General features: G+C 46.4%; 1 protein-coding gene across 4 annotated transcripts in view; it reads left to right on the forward strand.

Annotated features, from left to right (window-relative positions):
• Positions 1 to 910: 910 nt before the first annotated feature.
• LOC116941046 (diacylglycerol kinase beta-like) overlaps positions 911 to 18,735 on the forward strand; it is an 82,404-nt gene continuing 64,579 nt past the window's right edge. For all 4 annotated transcript variants that reach the window (XM_032951632.2, XM_032951636.2, XM_032951633.2 and 1 more), the window contains exon 1: positions 911 to 1,129. The gene's annotated coding sequence lies outside the window, so the exon portion shown is untranslated. The remainder of the gene's footprint in view (positions 1,130 to 18,735) is intronic.

The following is an 18,735-nucleotide window of genomic DNA, read 5'->3' on the forward strand; positions in this document are numbered from 1 at the left end:
AGTGTGCCAAAAATGGTTATGAATATCAAAAAAATCCATTATAAACGTGGGTTCCCTGTCACATTACGAGAGCTGGCCTGGGCAATAAACAGTGGAGTAGCATTAATCCCCTTGGGATATTTTATCTGCCATAAACACAACACGTTTAATTAAACCGAAATGAATAACAAAACATACACTATTCATTATTCGAGTATATTTTTTAACACAGCAGGAAATGGCAATGCATTTTCTCTCATTACGTGTGGCCGGAAAAATTGTGAGGCAGGGAAGCTTAAAAACACACAATAAAATATCGCAATAAAAATAAGCGGAATATTTGAGATTCTGTGAGTCTACCATCCCGACTGTGATTGCAGCAGCGTGACATCTCACTCGCCTGCTGAAGCTCCCAGGCTCACACCCTCCATCTCTCTCTCTCCACTTTTGTCTCTGCCCATTCCGAATCTCTTGCCTGTCTATCTGTCTCCCCCGCTTGTCTGTGTCTCCACCCACCTGGCTAGCTGCCTGGCCCCCTCTCTGTGTCTCTACCCACCTGGCTAGCTGCCTGGCCCCCTCTCTGTGTCTCTACCTGCCTGGCTAGCTGCCTGGCCCCCTGTCTGTGTCTCTACCTGCCTGGCTAGCTGCCTGACCCCCTGTCTGTGTCTCTACCTGCCTGGCTAGCTGCCTGGCCCCCTGTCTGTGTCTCTACCCGCCTGGCTAGCTGCCTGGCCCCCTGTCTGCGTCTCTACCCGAGTCTCGGTCTCTCCCCTGCGTCCTACACCCCGTCCGCCCCCCTCCACACTAATCCTCTGGTGGGCGGAGGGAGACGGGAAGCCGCGTGCTGTGCCCCGGGCCTCTTCACCGCCGCCGCGTCGTCACGGCGATTGCGCCGCTTGCCGGCTTGTGGTGGAGGTGGGTGGGAGGGTGGTGGTGGTGGGTGGGTGGGGGAGGTTCTCACAGCAGAGCCATTGCCTCGCGTTGCCTGGGACCGTCACAGCAAACGGCGTGGCACGTCCTGGAGAATTCCCTGCCGCTCGTGGCACTCTCTCGGACCCATGCTGCCCTCATGATGCTCGCTGTCACCTTCGACGGGAATCTCCCACCCGGCATGGAATCATGGCTCGATAACAAACGTTTCCTTCCGCTGGTAAGACGTTTTTTTTGCTTATTTCTCTGTGTATGTGTGTGTGTCTATCCTTCTCTCAGCTAACGGTGTTGTGATTTGAGTTTTGTGTGGTGTGTGCGGATTGATTAAGGTTTTTTTTTGCATTTGTCAACATATTGATAAAGCCGCGTCGCGTTATAACGCACGCCGACGTCCATCGTCTCTGACATCCCGTGTGCACTCTGCTACTTGCTTGAATGGATTCCATTTATATTCAGCACCCACTGCAAGCCATTTTTGGGCATATTTATTACCAGGGTAATTAGGCATGGGGCTGCTGGTGTCTCAACAGATGCATTCGCTTGGTGACCAATATCAACACGATTTCTGTCAAGATCGTCACCAAATGTGTTTCTCGATTAAAGTGAAACTAAGCTGTTTAGGTTGTACGCCTATTGCATTCACAAGCATTGTGACTAAACGTGGTTATTCCTTGATTTTTTTTTTAGCTTTGGCGATCAACGGCATTATGATGGTCGCGGGGTACCGATGAACGTTGCTAATATCTGACAAGGTTCCACGCTTCAGGTGTCAATGTGAGATTAATGCCCGGTGCTGTGTGCGCGTGTATCCGCTTGCAATTTCCAAAGCCCCACACTGCGTTGAATGCAACCCTCCACTTGATGAATCTGTCAGGCAGAATATATGACCTCGAGATTCCGAGGTGGAGTCTGTCCCGTATTGCTGTACGAGCCGCGTCGGTCCATTTGAATATCATTAGCGATGCAACGTGCCTTATCAGGGATTTGGCATTGAGCAGCGAGGCATTTTCAGACCTGATACTGGTAGCAATCTTAACGCAGTCATTTGTGTTTATTTATAATAGCAAGGGATGGCACGGGGGAGAGGATTTTATTATTCATTATATATTTTGTTATCACGACCGACACACTAATTACATTTAGCGAGAACTGTATACAGTGTATAAATAGTCACACGCGTGAATGTTTCCCACCCCCCTCCCACCACCTCCCCTTGCCGATTCGGGTTTTTTTTATATTTGACACGGCGGTCAGCCAGATGAAATGCTGTCGCCCGAATGAGAATGGCTCATTAGCTCGACCCGTGCAGACGTGTTCAAGCAAGGCGCTCTGCTCGTTTGACCGTGAGTGACGAATGGGGGGTGGGTGGGGGGGTGGGTTGCTCCTCGTGAGAAGGAGCCTGGGACCTGCACTGCGGTACGTCCCCGCCATATGCGCGGCTGAGGAGGAAAGGGTATCTCTCCGAGGAGCCTAATGGCTGAATCGGATGCCAAACAACGCCCCGCAGTCTCCATCGTCGCGTGGATGGCACCGCTCGCAAATCCGACGACCTCTCTGTGCGCGCGCGCGGGCGCGCGCGGTTTAGAAAACATTTTTGAGATTTATTTATTTAAAAAAAATTTGCGGTCAACTTTTATTTTGCACGGCCTCGTATATACAACAACAACAACGGCAACAACAAAAATCGCAACCTTTTTGGTATTCATTTTCAGTGATCGATTTTTGGTTCTTATTTTGAATGATCGATTACGATCGGAGCGTGCTCTGGAAATGGCACGATGCGCGTTACTGCGTTTCATCGCGAAAATGTGGCCAGGGTTCGAGACGCAAGTTCCACGACTGGCAGTAATTTACGGACGAGCATCGCGATCACCTCACAATTACGGGAGCGCACGGAAAGAAAATAATACACTCATCAATCAATCGCTCGTGTCCTCTATTTATTACCAGGCGAGATGACAACGATGACCGCCAGTAAATTAACGGCCGGAGAAGCCGTCCGAGAGGCGGTACTCACTGCAAGGCACAAACACTGTGTGACTGTGGGGAAACTGTCCCTGTTGTCCGCCAGTGGCTCCATGAATCTTCATGCGCACTGGACTGCCTTGTCAGCATCCAAACGCCAAGATGGCAGGTGTAGAGTTAAACGGCGTCAAAGTGTTTGTTTTTTTGCCGGAGGAGTGAGAAGATGCGACGGCTCTCGCTACCCCTCCCTCTCTGCCCTGCGGTGGCTGCGTTTAAGTTTGAGCTGCAGTGCAGTAAAAGCGAATTAAAAAAGAGAGAGAGAGAGAGAGAAGAGGCAATGTGTGAATTAATCATTGAAAGGGGGGCATTGCCTCAGTAATATTAGCAGGTGGGCAGAGGTGGGAAGTTAATAAGTCATGAGCTGCCCCTTTGCGTGATCTCGCAAAACACTCACAAATTTAGGCACAGCGGGTATTGCCAGCCGGTGGCGTCCGTGCCAAATTACAGTGGGGGGGGGGGGGGGGGAAACTGAGAGCAGGTAAACATGGGATGAGAATGACAGTAGAGCCCGAGGAGCTGAGACAGAATTGGTGTCATGCTAACAGGTGTTACTGTCACATGTTGAAAAATGAAAAAGAACACAAAATAAAAAAACGTGGCAATTATTTCAGATTGTAATTTCTTAACACGAGTGGCGACTGATATCTGAACTGGTCCTGGGTGACACCTTCGCCGAACCGCACCGGACAAAATACAGTGAGGGAAACAAATATTTGATCCCCTGCTGATTTTGTACGTTTGCCCACTGACAAAGAAATGATCAGTCTATAATTTTAATGGTAGGTTTATTTGAACAGTGAGAGACAGAATAACAACAACAAAATCCATAAAAATGCATGTCAAAAATGTTATAAATTGATTTGCATTTTAATGAGGGAAATAAGTATTTGACCCCTCTGCAAAACATGACTTAGTACCTGGTGGCAAAACTCTTGTTGGCAATCACAGAGGTCAGACGTTTCTTGTAGTTGGCCACCAGGTTTGCACACATCTCAGGAGGGATTTTGTCCCACTCCTCTTTGCAGATCTTCTCCAAGTCATTAAGGTTTCGAGGCTGACGTTAGGCAACTCGAACCTTCAGCTCCCTCCACAGATTTTCTATGGGATTAAGGTCTGGAGACTGGCTAGGCCACTCCAGGACCTTAATGTGCTTCTTCTTGAGCCACTCCTTAGTTGCATTGGCCGTGTGTTTTGGGTCATTGTCATGCTGGAATACCCATCCACGACCCATTTTCAATGCCCTGGCTGAGGGAAGGAGGTTCTCACCCAAGATTTGACGGTACATGGCCCCGTCCATCATCCCTTTGATGCGGTGAAGTTGTCCTGTCCCCTTAGCAGAAAAACACGCCCAAAGCATAATGTTTCCACCTCCATGTTTGACGGTGGGGATGGTGTTCTTGGGGTCATAGGCAGCATTCCTCCTCCTCCAAACACAGCGAGTTGAGTTGATGCCAAAGAGCTCCATTTTGGTCTCATCTGACCACAAAACTTTCACCCAGTTCTCCTCTGAATCATTCAGATGTTCATTGGCAAACTTCAGACAGGCATGTATATGTGCTTTCTTGAGCAGGGGGACCTTTGCGGGTGCTGCAGGATTTCAGTCCTTTACGGCGTAGTGTGTTACCAATTGTTTTCTTGGTGACAATGGTCCCAGCTGCCTTGAGATCATTGACAAGATCCTCCCGTGTAGTTCTCGGCTGATTCCTCACCGTTCTCATGATCATTGCAACTCCACGAGATGAGATCTTGCATGGAGCCCCAGGCCGAGGGAGATTGACAGATCTTTTGTGTTTCTTCCATTTGCGATTAATTGCACCAACTGTTGTCACCTTCTCACCAAGCTGCTTGTCAATGGTCTTGTAGCCCATTCCAGCCTTGTGTAGATCTACAATCTTATCCCTGACATCCTTGGAGAGCTCTTTGGTCTTGGCCATGGTGGAGAGTTTGGAATCTGATTGATTGATTGCGTCTGTGGACAGGTGTCTTTAAGAAGCACACTCTTAAAGGGAGTGCTCCTAATCTCAGCTCGTTACCTGTATAAAAGACACCTGGGAGCCAGAAATCTTTCTGATTGAGAGGGGGTCAAATACTTATTTCCCTCATTAAAATGCAAATCAATTTATAACATTTTTGACATGCGTTTTTCTGGATTTTTGTTGTTGTTATTCTGTCTCTCACTGTTCAAATAAACCTACCGTTAAAATTATAGACTTATCATTTCTTTGTCAGTGGGCAAACGTACAAAATCAGCAGGGGATCAAATACTTTTTTCCTTCACTGTAACCACCCTGACCAGCACAGCGCCGGGAGGCCTTCATCCAAGCAGTAGATTTTATTTAAACCGTGCGACATTCGGTTGGGGCAGGTTTTTTCGTTCAATTTATTTTTTGCACCATCTGCTCGGGCCAGTTGCATTGTTGCTTGCATTTGGAGAAACCTGCAGCAGCGTCTTACCCCGTGCATTGGGAGAAACCTGCAGCAGCATCTGACCCCATGGGATGACAGTCGCGTAGCTTAGAGGTGGCCGAGGAGACCCATCAGAGGCTCCAACAATAGCAGAAGCCATCCGAAGGTATTTTTAGGATCCCAGCAGGGAACTCTGATGAGGCCCCTGGGTACCATGTGTGCCACGATAGATGTTTTTGCTGTGTCATACAGTTAAATGCAATAGCTAAACAATGAGGAGGTGAACGGTGATCATTTTGGGGATATTTAAAAGAAAATCTAATCGATGTCCTGCTCAAATAAGTATCGAAGCAGTGCTCATTTCTAGTTTACAGCCCTGACAAAAGTGGTGGAAATTTCACATTCTTATGCTAAGGGCAAGCCTAGCTATACGACGAACACTGTCGACTCCCCAACAAAATGGTACTCATCATTATTAATCCCAGAGGGATGATAGACTGAGTCAAACGTCAACCAGAATTTAAGACAATCAGAGTCGTGAGATATATTTAAGTCTATCTTGAATACTCATCTTCTTTAAATTGGCATTTACTCCCTGGTTCTGGCGGTTTAGTCTGGACCTGTTCGTTTCCTGCTTTCCAAACATGGATGCATTGGTATCTACGGATGAAATACGCCATACAAAATGTCAATTAATATTAATAATTTGAACTTGCAACGGTCTGATTGAAAGCCGCTCACCCTATCACTGAGTCACTTGGCCATATTACAGATATTCTGGTCCTTGCAATAGGATTGTGGAACATCCACCCTTGGCCTAGCGTCAAGCAGTACTCATTTGAGCACACAGAGACGCTTTGGCTGGAAGTATGAATACAGTGCTCACGATGATGATAATAATAATAATACGGGTTGCACACAGCCGCTTATTAAACAAGAGAGGCGTTTAAACTACAAGATCAAGATGCCATCGTGGCCAAAGCCGTTGACGCCACCGTTTAGACTTCACTGAGGATAACAGTCGTGATCAGACCCGAAACTAAACATCCACACCATTGTGATGGACACTCTCCGGTATTTCGGATGCAATGTGTCACATTTCAGATTGAGCTGCATACATTACTGCTCACCTGTCCTTGCCCCTGCTCCGCCCAGAAACGACTCGCCTCCACGTCTGCTCAAGGAACACTGCGACATATTTGCGACACAGCCAAAGTGTTCTTACTTCTTAATAAATAGAGGCATGCAAATGATTTGACCGACGACTGCTTTAATCAACTAGAAAAATAGAATAAGTTATTGAAATCCACAAACTGAGACTTGCCTCAGCTTCCACCCGTTGTCATCGACTCGACTCGGACTGTAACTAAAATAAGAAATGCTGATTAAATTATCACTGGCAGGGAACCTTAATAATACCCCCCCATAGAGCCCCCCATGACCCCCCACGACCCCACCCCCATCCCATCCCCATAAGAAACACACAGTGACCTCACGCACACAGTGCCCTCGAAGCAGCGAAAATTAACAACAAACCACACTGTCGCCCGGGTCAATAAGACTGCGAGGGCCTGGAATTGGAATTGCCAGTACATCAGGTTAGATTAAAAGAGCACACTGCATGCCCCGGAGGATAAGTATGAGACCGCAAATGTGTCCCGTTGCCCCAAAAATGGTCTGGCATGGTGTCCAGAGATGGTGAGAAGGTAGCCATGAGTGCCGCGGTATTTAGATGTTTTCGTCTTGTGTACGCAAACGATAAAACACTTTTTTAACTAACATGCCGAGGGTATGAACGGATGCGAATGACACATCTATTTTCGTTCCATGCAAAGTTACTCCACCACCACCAATAATAATAATTATGGCAAACGGAATGGTTTGTTATTAACGAGTGAACAAATAAATCAATTCACTGTGTCATCATGGAACGGCCTTCATTCAGTGGTGGATATTGAGTGGCTGATGCAAACATCTCCTTAAAATGTAATTGGCCAAATGTTACGATGCCAAAGATGACTAAGAAAGCAGATTTGATTCGGCAAAGAATATTGCGGTGGGTGGGACATGTTTGCAAAGATTGAGGAAAACCAGTTACCAAGACAGGAATTGGAGTGGTATGTATGTTGAACTTCTTTCGCACCGTACTTAGCCGACCATGCTAATCCGATGACTAAAAGGAAGACCTAAGAACAGATTGTGGGATGCTGATGGATCAGATCTTGGAGGTTCATTGTCTACTCTGCAGTAGCTGTGAGATTTGGCACAATGTATAAATAATTGTCGAGATGTGGTGCCAGTGATGGCTCTGGCCATGATGATATCTTGATCTTAACTAAAAACAAGTTTTGAGTCTCAACCAGGTCTTCCTGTGGAAATAAATACATTAGCGCTAAAATGAAAAAAATGTCTAACGATCACACAATAGATTATTACTGTGCAGCCGTCGAACGTCGTTAAGATCTTCCGAGCAGAGTTTAGTTTCATTTATTTGGTATAGCCCTGTGTGCCATTTGGTTCTTGAATCGGGTGCAACCACAACAAACAAAAAACAAAAACATGAACAAGAAAACATCTTAAAGTGACTTTGTGCACGTGCAAACAGAAAATCCAGGACAAAAACATCAAAATATTCCTGAAATAGCACCGTACACCAACGCTGTGTGCAAAAATCCCAGTGGGATTTGAGTTGAAAGCCCTTTTGTCACGAGAATCACTCACAAAAGGGAAAATTAGTGATTTTGTGGAATTTGGCTATGACGTAAGCATAGAGCTTCTGCTACGTTAAATGATCCCATGAGATAGTTAACATTTGCAAAAAAAATCTGAGTTATTCAGATAGCGTTCCTGCATACTGCAATCGGGTTACTGCAGTTGGAGTTAAAGACTAGGATTCTTGCCTGAAATACCCGAACCAGCAAGTCACCGAGCAGAAATGAATGATGTTAATGAATGTCCCATTGTCAATCCATCGCTGAATGAAGACACTATGTCAGTCATGGTGGCTGTTTTACCATACTTTACTGCACTGGGCCATTTGGTTTGGTGGGTGTGGGGGTTCCGATAACACTCGTCAATGACGTTAGCTATGGCAAGGAATTTAAACTCGGCTCACCCGCTTCATCGCGCGGTGCGCAACACCCCACCACCGCCGCCACTGCTGCCACCCGCTCCAGTAAATGAATAATAAGGATAACGTTGTTAATAATAGCACACCGGTGAATCATGGCGCGTATCCTCCGCACCGATGGAGAAGAAGCAGTGGCTGACGCCGAATTAAAATAACGGCACCGCCGACGGCGCGGCGTGAGGCTCGACGCGACGGGAAACCGCAACCCCGTCGCGGCGAGCCTTGTGTGAATGTAAACTGCTTTCGGCGCGAAGCGCTGTGAGCATTCCTCTCAAAATAGACTGTTTGGTTTTGAGCTGACCGTAAAGCATGCAAAAACCGAGCCAGCGGGGACAATTGCTACGGTCCTCCGTGCGGGAAACTCGGCATTTGACCGCCGCCACCGCCGCTTTGCACCCTCGGGGGATGTCTCGGTGGTGCGGCAAAAGTGGACGCGTATTTGCGGCCACAGGTGGAGCGTTTTTTCGTTTTTTTTTAATTTTAGGCAATGTGTGGGCCCGATCCATCACGTTGTGACACACGTACACACCGCCAACATAAGCCAAACCGCTTATGTAAAGCAGGGGGATACAGAAAGATTGTGGAACCCCAAACCGTACGGGGTCCCACCTAGGGGGGAAATGGTAATTGTTTTTTTTTTAAGTTAGGAGGAAGGGTTGGCAAGGGGAGAGAGGGATATAACAAAAACACAGCTGACATAAAGAAAAGAAAAACATGAGGGGGCCTAAACTAACTTTTTTTTCTTTCCACGCCTCCGAATCCGGCTCCCATCCAATCTTGCAGTGATTATGTCCCCTTATCCTCAGTCCCGGCCTCCCGACCCTCCATCCTGCTAACTTATTTCAGGTGCTGTATGAGGGGGGGGGGGGGGGGCATCTGGCCTCGAATACAGGTGGAACGTTCTTAAAAAAGCAACAGCGGGCAGGTGAAAACGAACAAACCCCAAGACGTCCGTTTCACCGGATTATTGTCCCGTAGATAGAGGCACGACAAATAGTTCATAGTTCCATTTATTTGGTATAGCCCTGTGTGCCATTTGGCTCTTGAATCGGGTGCAACCGCAACAACAACAAAACATGAACAAGAAAACATGTTAAAGTGATTATGTGGCTGTGCAAACACAAAATCCAGGAAAAAAAACATCAAAATATTCCTGAAATAGCACCGTACACCAACGCTGTTTGCAAAAATCCCAGTGGGATGCAAGTCAAACAACAACAATACAACTAAGATTAAGGCCATCAGTCTAACTCCGTACTACAATAAACAAAAACATGGCCAAACCAAAAAAACTTTTCGAAATCACCAAAATAAAAGCCATAAATTCAATGAAACAGTGATCATAGGGACTGTGACCGAATTTTTAACAATAAACTATATAAATAGCATGTAACACCAAACCCAAGAGCCATATTTTAGGCCACTGAATAGCAGTGGCAGCTAGGGGTGTACAACTCCTCTAGAGCAGTTTTGAGTGAAGATCTCATAGGTAGTGATTCAAGTTGCAGTTTATTGGCAATAGCATTCCAGACCCTGGGGGCATCAATAGCAAATGCCCTTCCTTCGGTTTTTGTACGGCAATAGGGAATGTGAAGCTGGTAAATGAGCGAAGATCTGAGGTAAAATTTGTTCTTTGAAACAGAGAGGAGATCCAGTAGGTAGTCTGCGGATTTTTTTGTAAGTACATCGTGAATAAATAAGATCTGGTGCGCAAGCCGTCGAACATTAAGAGATGTTAAGTTTGACCCAATGTAGAGATCACAGTGGTGAGTCCTATATGGGCAGTTAAATGCAAATCTTAAGGCCGAGTGATAGATGGAATCAAGCTTCTTCAGTACAGTACTTGGGGCTGATTTATACACGATGTCACAGTAGTCAAGTAGAGGCAGTATGGTAGCTTTTATCAATTCCAAACGGAACATTGGGGGGAAGCAGTGCTTGTGTCGATACAGAAAACCAATTTTTATTTTTGTCTTTTTACCAATATAATCAATGTGATCTTCAAAATTCAGTTTTGAATCCAGGATGACCCCAAGATACTTATAGATCTTGACTTGCTCTATTTGATAATTATTTAAGGAATGTAATTGGGGAAAAATAACTTCCTGCTTTAGTCCCGGTGAGAAGCATAGCACCTTGGTTTTGGAGGTATTCAGGACTAGTTTAAGAGCAACTAGCTGATGTTGTAGTTTGTTGAAATCACCCTGGGGCTTAGCAATCACGTCATCCAGAGAGCGGCCAGCAGTAATCAGTATCGTGTCATCTGCAAAAAGATTTACCCTGGAATGATCCAGGTCAGTGCCCCAAGTCATTGACATAAAGAGAGAACAAGAGGGGGCCGAGGATGGAACCCTGTGGAACCCCTTTTGTTATCTTAACACTGTTTGACCTCCAACCATCTGTGAATACAGTTTGGGTGCGAGAAAAGAGGTAATTTTTTAACCATTGTACTGTGTTTTCGGAAAAACCGAGGCAACTTAGTTTACTAAGCAGGGTGTTGTGGTCAACTGTATCAAAAGCTTTGGACAGGTCAAGAAAAAGACAGGCACAGTACTGCTTATTATCGAGGCTACTGTAAATTTTATTCAGAGAGTCTAATGCAGCAGATGTGGTGCTGTATTTTTTTCGGAACCCAGATTGTTTTAGATGTAGTAGATTGTTGGTGGACAGGAATCTGCTAATTTGGTAGTTCAATAATTTTTCAAATCATCGCCGTCGATGTACGTTATTCTATAGGTATACAGTACAGCATTGATTTTTACAAATAATATGCTAATGTTATATTTAGGCTGGGTGGGCACCAGCGTGGCTCTGTGGTAACACGTGTGCCTCACGGCAAGTGGCCCCTGGGTTCAGTACCAGACTTGGGCACCTTTCTGTGTGGCGTTTGTGTGTTTCTCACCCCGTTCTGCATGGGTTTCCTCCCATAGCTAAAAAAATACAGCGTACAATGTAATTGGTATTGGCCAAACATCCCAATGCTGAAAGATTACCTGTAAGTTCTTCAATTTGGATTACACACAGCAGAAGCAACATCACCCCCCAACTGTGAAAACGTAGCAGGACCCTCCTGAACATTAATTTGAGACTCATTGTATGTATGCATGTTGAACTTCTTTTTGCAACGTACGTAGCCAACTGTGCTAATCGGAGGTGCGGGGGAAGGACAACATATTAAACACAAAATGCAGTGCCAAATAAATGAGTTTTCAATCCAGATTTAAAAGTGCATAGCTCCAGTGGCTTCTGAATATCGTAAGGAAGAGCGTTCCAGACGGCCGCAGAAGCGCATCTGAAAGCGCGCAATGCGATGACCATCTTTGTTCGATGGTTAGCCAAAAGCTGGTGCGAGGATGACTGGAGTTTGCGTGATGGTTTATGCTACTTGACCAGATCAGCAAGAAACTGTGGTTTATTTGTGGCAAGTACTTTGCGTGGAACGAGTGCGACCTTATGATGTAGACTTTCAGCAACCGGAAGCCACTGCAGCTCAGTGAGCACTGGACGGACATGGTCACATCTTGCAGTTCCCGTCACAATGCGTGCCAAATAATTTTGTACACGCTGCAGCTTTGTAATGTGTTTTTTTTTTTGCCAGATGTTTCGTAGAGTAGTGAGTTCCAACAATCGAGCCTTGTCAATAACTGTGCTGCATGCCACCGTCTTGGTTGCGTCACGACTCAATAGTGATCGAATCTGTTGAAGAGCCCTAATGTGAAAATTGCAAGACCGAACTATATTTTGCACGTGGTGAACAAAAACATATTCTGGTCGAGTATGGTGCCGAGGCTCTTTAGATGAATAGAAAACTGATTCCTGTGACCGCCACACCTGATCCCCCCCCCCCCCACAAATGTTTTCGCCTGAGCCCAAGTGCCAACCACCAGCAAAATCTCCGATTTTCCCGGCTTAAGAAGCATCTCGTGTATTGCAAACCATACGTGCGCCGCTCGTGTGCAATCTTGGAGATTACCGAGGCAATCCACATCTTCACTGTGGTTTACAATTGTGTATCATCAGCATAGTGACGGAACTTGTTGTCGCGTGATGGGATGAGATGGCATGACATCGGCGATTGGACAGACGTATGTCGAAATAGGATGGGCCCGGGGATGAACCACTATGGTACGCCAACTAGGCACGGCATGGGCGGTGACTGTTCGTCACCAAGCTTGACGGACTGTGATCGACCATGTAGGTGTGACTCAATCGACTCCAGTGCCGTACCCGGAATATACCGAAGCTCATTGATGCTTCTGAGTAAACAAGTGGAGTGATAATAATGGAGTAAAAAGACCAACAAAATCCAATGCAGTACATCATCCTCGTCATCACCCATGATTAAACCACTGCTTGATGAAGGCCTTTCTCAGCCGCGATAGCAACAATGCGCCCAGCTCATGCACACAGAGCCGATTTCATCGCTCCATCTACGCAGTGGACATCCTCCCGGATGCGTTTCCTTCCCTCCTTTGCCCTCAACTCCGTCGTTAATCTCGACCACTGGCCATCGTCTCTTCAAGCAATGTCTAGTTGCCCAAGCCCCTCTTACTTGAATTCTCAAAAACAGTTTAACAGAAATAGACAGCTCAAGCTTACCGATATTTGAATCGTTGATGGGACCATTCTCTATTTGCTACCAATTGATGTTTTTTTTTCTTGAATTACAAAGGCATGTAATGCTATAAACTTGAGTCATAAGGTTTTATGATACACCGTAATTATATTATTCACAAATGATCTTCATTAACATCTCCACACACACCCGTCACTGGTGAATATGGAATCAATACTCGTGCAAAATTAATATGTAAATTATCGTGTCAAGAGGGTTATAATTTCCCCGCATTATTATATACAAATACATTCCAGCAATATTTTACATTTTGAAAAAATATATATTAGGTGGCTCATGTAAACAAACAAACATTCATAATTGGGCATTGCAGATCTCATAAATTATTAAAGCTCCATCGTCATTTAAGATGTTGCTCGTACTGATCGATACCTCATCCTCTGTAGAAAAGAGAAATTGGCACCAACATTACATTACTTTACATTACACCTCTCAGCCTCCCCAATAAATCCATGCGCGGCTTTATTATGTATTTGTTAGGGCCTTCGCTATTTCACATGACTCAACTGTGAATATGGCTCATTAATGGGGCGGCGAGACAAGGGTATGGCACAATAGGTACAGGTGCTGTGGCGGGCGCTGATGAATTATCTGCGTGGGCCTGAGCACTAATAAACACCGCAAACAGCTCTCTAACGGAGCTCTCGGTACACAGCTGCCATTCATCATTGCCAAACGGGAAACGAGTGACTACTCGTTCGTTTGTGTGCAGAGCAATACCTGGCACAGCAGCCTGTTGGCACGGCGGCCTGACGGCTCGCAATCGGAAGGTTGCAAGCACAAATCTCGGTTGGTGGTTGACTCAACCCATCATCCTTATGGGCTCGATAAAATAGGGACTACTTTGTGGGGAAATCAACAGCTGTGGGACTTCCTCCTCGCTCATAGGAATCTGGAATTTTCCACCACTGGCTGAGGGCTGTAAGCGGGGAGATGACCGCTGGCTCAGTGCTTGCTTGAGCAGCAGGAACCAACTTTGAATATCTGATGAGCATCGCTGCGACTTTAAGGATTCTGTGGCTCTTAATCCGGGGCACTAACACAGGCTATGCCGCCCCCCCCCCCCTCTGTGCGTACGGTCGCTCCATCAGCTGCCTCGGCTTAGTCTGGCAGACGGTGCGAAACGTGAGCAGTGTGAGACCTCAAGTGTCGCCGGTTCACCGCGATTACCATTTTTATGAATTTTTTTCTATTAAGGCCCATTTTATGATTAAAATAAATACATATTTTCGGAGGATTTTTTTTCTGTTGTTGTTGCTCACGAATTCTTACTGAAGGACTGTTCAGAACAGAACCATGAATATCAATAAGCCACTGTAATTAACTTTGGCAAGGCAGAGAGCCAAAGCAAAATAAAACATTCCCAAGGAGACTTAAGGCCCGGGGTTGAGCCTGAAGAGAGCCTGGACCGGCAACCACCATGCATGCCAAGCTGCTATAGGCTGCTGCGGGCCTAAGTTGTCAGCAGAAGGCAGTGCAGCATTGTCTACTGTTGCACCAACCCGCACTGCTTCAGCTTGGTGAAGGCATCATCGTCGTCATCATCATCCTTCCCAAGCAGCCCCTATCTCTCACGATAGTGCAATGCAACAATCGCGTCTGCACAGAGCCGATTTCATCACTCCTCTCCCCTCGGTAGCCCCCTTCGACGCGCGCTCCGTTCCATCGATAAAGTATGGTCGGATAACCCCGATCACCTGTGCGGGCGCGGAGGGGATTGACAAAGCGTCTCGCGCGCGTGGCCCCCGCTCCGCTGGGAGTGAAGCCGCTCGCTGGCTGGCTCGCTCGCGGCGTTCGTAATGCCACGGGGAAGCTCCAGCCTGACGTGACCGGAATACGCTCCGAGGGTCAGGCGTGCGAGATAAAATAGCGCTTGCCCGCAGGTGCGGCTGCGATTAAAACATGACTCGAACGGCCGAGGACCTCGCAGAGGGCCGGTTCAAAGGCGCCGGTGGAGCTCTTGCAACCCACCTCTGGTCAGCTTGAAGGCGACTTTAAAGTGTCAACGCACAAAGGAGTTGGGCCACACCGCTCTCGCCTTTTGAAACCGTCGTCTGTGATCAATTTTGCATGGCCGTTGCCTCTGATCCTCGCGTGACCTCTCTGTGCTGACCCCCTCCCCCCCCCCAAAAGCTTCCACAACTTTCCCGTGGGTGGCAACTGCTGGGCATGTGCCAGTGTCTGGCGGTTTGGCGGCGTTGCCTTCGAGTGAAAGGACACCCCGGGCGTTTGTTATTATTTTTAACATTGACATTCAAGGCGATTCGTGGACCCGAGACTAACAATCTTGTGGAGATCATTATCGTTGTGTGGCACTACGATCAGTGAATTCTCCTGGTGAACCGCCAACCCCAATCTGGCTAGTGCCAGTGACAGGGCGTCTGTTCAATTTTACCCAGTTCATGATCTCAGCCGGGTCACCAATGACTGCAAATAAAGACAAAGATCCCCGGTGTAGCCTTCACAGACCACAGGCTGTTGGGGTGAATGCTGTTAGCGAGCACCTATGCAAGCCGGAATGACACACGAGGGGTGGGTGGCCAGAACCACGCCCGGCCGCCTTTGTCTCCCCAGTTGTGATGTTTACACATCGCATCAGGTACTAGTTTTAGGCTGAGTCGACCTAGGGGAGGCCTAGTACCGGTTCAGATTATCGTCACTGGTGTTGGCAATGAACGGTAATAAAATTCGGGTCACCGGATTCATAGCGCAGCACGCTAACCGCTACACCCCTACACACACACACAATATCACATTTAACTTTGTTCTGCACTTAAAGTGGCAAAATGCCAGCTCTTGAGAATTAAAATATTCTTTTTAATCGTCCTGCGATGACCACTCCTCAGCAGGTGAGAAAGCCCTGCTCCGTACTGTGTGGATTAGTGCTCCCTTGAAGGGATCTCAGAGGTAGCTCTGTGGTTTCCACTCCGTGGGACATTCCGTAACGTGCAGGGTTGCACGAGGCTGACGCCGATAGCAGAATCGTGATAACATTGTGAAAATATCATAAAGCGTTAACCCCGGCATTGCGAAACCTTCTTGCGCTGCAACGTCGGCCGTGCCCTCCCTTGATTTAAAGTCAGACCACCAAACATGGCTCTGTCGCGGGGAACGTTCAAATGAGTTCGGCCTATATGAGAAAGTGCGGTCACTGGTTGAATGCTATACGATTAATAGTTCCGTGCGGTGGTGCAATGTTGTAAGAATAGAATAGGTTTATTACTCTTTGGTTCTTTCGGTAAAGTCATGTAGAAATAAAATTAATTAAGTAATAGAATACGCAGTTTTGATTGCAACATAAGCAATCGTCATCAGGAAGGACTAAATTTGAGAGAGAGGCAAAACACAGACACGGAGACACACAGACAGACACACAAGCAGAGAGAGACAACACAGAGACACACAGAGAGAGACACAATATAGACACACAGACAGACGCACAAGCAGAGAGAGACAACACAGAGACACAGAGAGAGAGACACACAACATAGACACACAGACAGACACACAAGCAGAGAGAGACAACACAGACACACAGAGAGAGACACACAACATAGACACACAGACAGACACACAAGCAGAGAGAGACAACACAGAGACACACAGAGAGAGACAACACAGAGACACACAGAGAGAGACAACACAGAGACACACAGAGAGAGACACACAACATAGACATACAGAGACCCAATGCCTCTGTGTCGGTCGCTTCGGGGTGGATTTCCACACAACTCTCTCTAAAATGTTGAGACTTTCATTGACATGGTAATTTCTCTGCTCCAGCAGCTGCTCCAGCAGACCCACCTTTCTCTCTGCCTCACCCCCCTCTCTCTCTATTTACGGCCTCGACACAGAGGCATTGGGTCTCTGTGTGTCTATGTTGTGTGTCTCTCTCTGTGTGTCTGTCTGTGTGTTTATGTTGTGTGTCTCTCTCTGTGTGTCTCTGTGTTGTCTCTCTCTGCTTGTGTGTCTGTCTGTGTGTGGATGTTGTGTGTCTCTCTCTGTGTGTCTATGTTGTCTCTCTCTGCTTGTGTGTCTATCTGTGTGTCTCCGTGTCTGTGTTTTGTCTCTCTCTCAAATTTAGTTCTACCTGATGACGGTCGCTTGTGTTGCAATCGAAACGTCGTATTATATTATTTAATTTATTTTATTTTCTACGTTACCTTACCGAAAGAACCAAAGAGTAATGCTTGCAGTAACGAAAGCTTCAAATCAAATATGTTTATTGTAAGTTTGTACGATGACAGGTTAACGTAATTTAACATTGTTACTCTTCAGACCGGTAGCATAGCGTGGTTGGCATGCCTCCTGGTGCAAGGAGTGAAATGGATACTCTTTGGTTCTTTCGGTAAAGTCACGTAGGTAAAAATAAAAAATAAAGTTAATCAAATCACGACGTTTCGGAGGCAACACGAGCTTCCGTCATCAGGTGTAACTAGCACAGTTAAATTACTTTAAAGAGAGCTATTTGTAATAATAAAAAAAATTGCTCTCTTTAAAGTAATTTACTGTGCAAGTTACACCTGATGACGGAAGCTCGTGTTGCCTCCGAAACGTCGTGATCTGATTAACTTTACTTTTATTTTTACCTACGTGACTTTACCGAAAGAACCAAAGAGTATGGATCATTGCAGTCACGAAAACTTCAAATCTAGATTGACATGGAGTCACCCAACAGCCCCCCCCCCCCGTGTAATTGCTTAATTGCCCCCATCTCTTCATATTCCGGTGCCTGGGCCCCTTCAGTCCGTGGGGCCCTGGTGCAGTCTCACCGTCTGCACCACCCTCCTCGATAGCTCCGCCACTGTTTTACACTACGACCATGTGAAGTCATGCCGTAGGTGTTGAAGCTCGAGTCGATAAAAGCCCCCGCAAAAAAAATGGACTCTTAGCTCATAATTATGACTCACCATAGTCGATATGCTAGCTACCTCGTCTGCAGGAGGTCGTGTGTTCGATCCCGAGCCTGACGCCGGCGTATTCGGAGTTTGCATGTTATCCCCGTGGTCACATGGATTTTTCTCCGGATCCTCTGGTTTTTCCCTCCATATTTAGAAACACGCGTTTCGGTGTATTTGTCTGCAATACATTTCCACGCGATAAGCCACTTCATTGAGTTATCATTTGTGGCCCAGGTCGCTTATATTTGAGAGCTATGTGGCCCAGTGGGCATTATTTGGTAAAATAATACAAATAGGAGTAGTAGGTTTGAATGTGCAGATGACTTGGTCAGCAAGAAAAATATGGAGCATTACCCTTTGTTCTTTCGGTAAAGTCACGTAGAAAATTAAATCAAATAATAATAATAGAATGCGACGTTTCGATTGCAACACAAGCAACCATCATCAGGTAAGAATTAATGATAAAACACAGACACGGAAACAACATAGGCAAACACACATGCAGAGAGAGACACACACAAAGACACACCGAGCGAGACACACATCAAGACAATGGAGCATTAATTGTACAATGTGGAGTTGGTTGATCCAAAGATTGAGGCTTATCACAGAGCAAACGCACCGTTCACCTTACAGGCCCTCGCACAGTGCAGCAGTTCGCAGTGTAATGTGACAAATGTTCACCCGCAGACCTCATTAGAGGTATCGTAATCTGTATGGGCTCAACA

The sequence above is a fragment of the Petromyzon marinus genome, chromosome 10 (genome assembly GCF_048934315.1).
Source record: "Petromyzon marinus isolate PM22_M1 ecotype Great Lakes invasive population chromosome 10, UKy_Petmar_22M1.pri1.0, whole genome shotgun sequence".
NCBI lineage: Eukaryota > Metazoa > Chordata > Hyperoartia > Petromyzontiformes > Petromyzontidae > Petromyzon > Petromyzon marinus.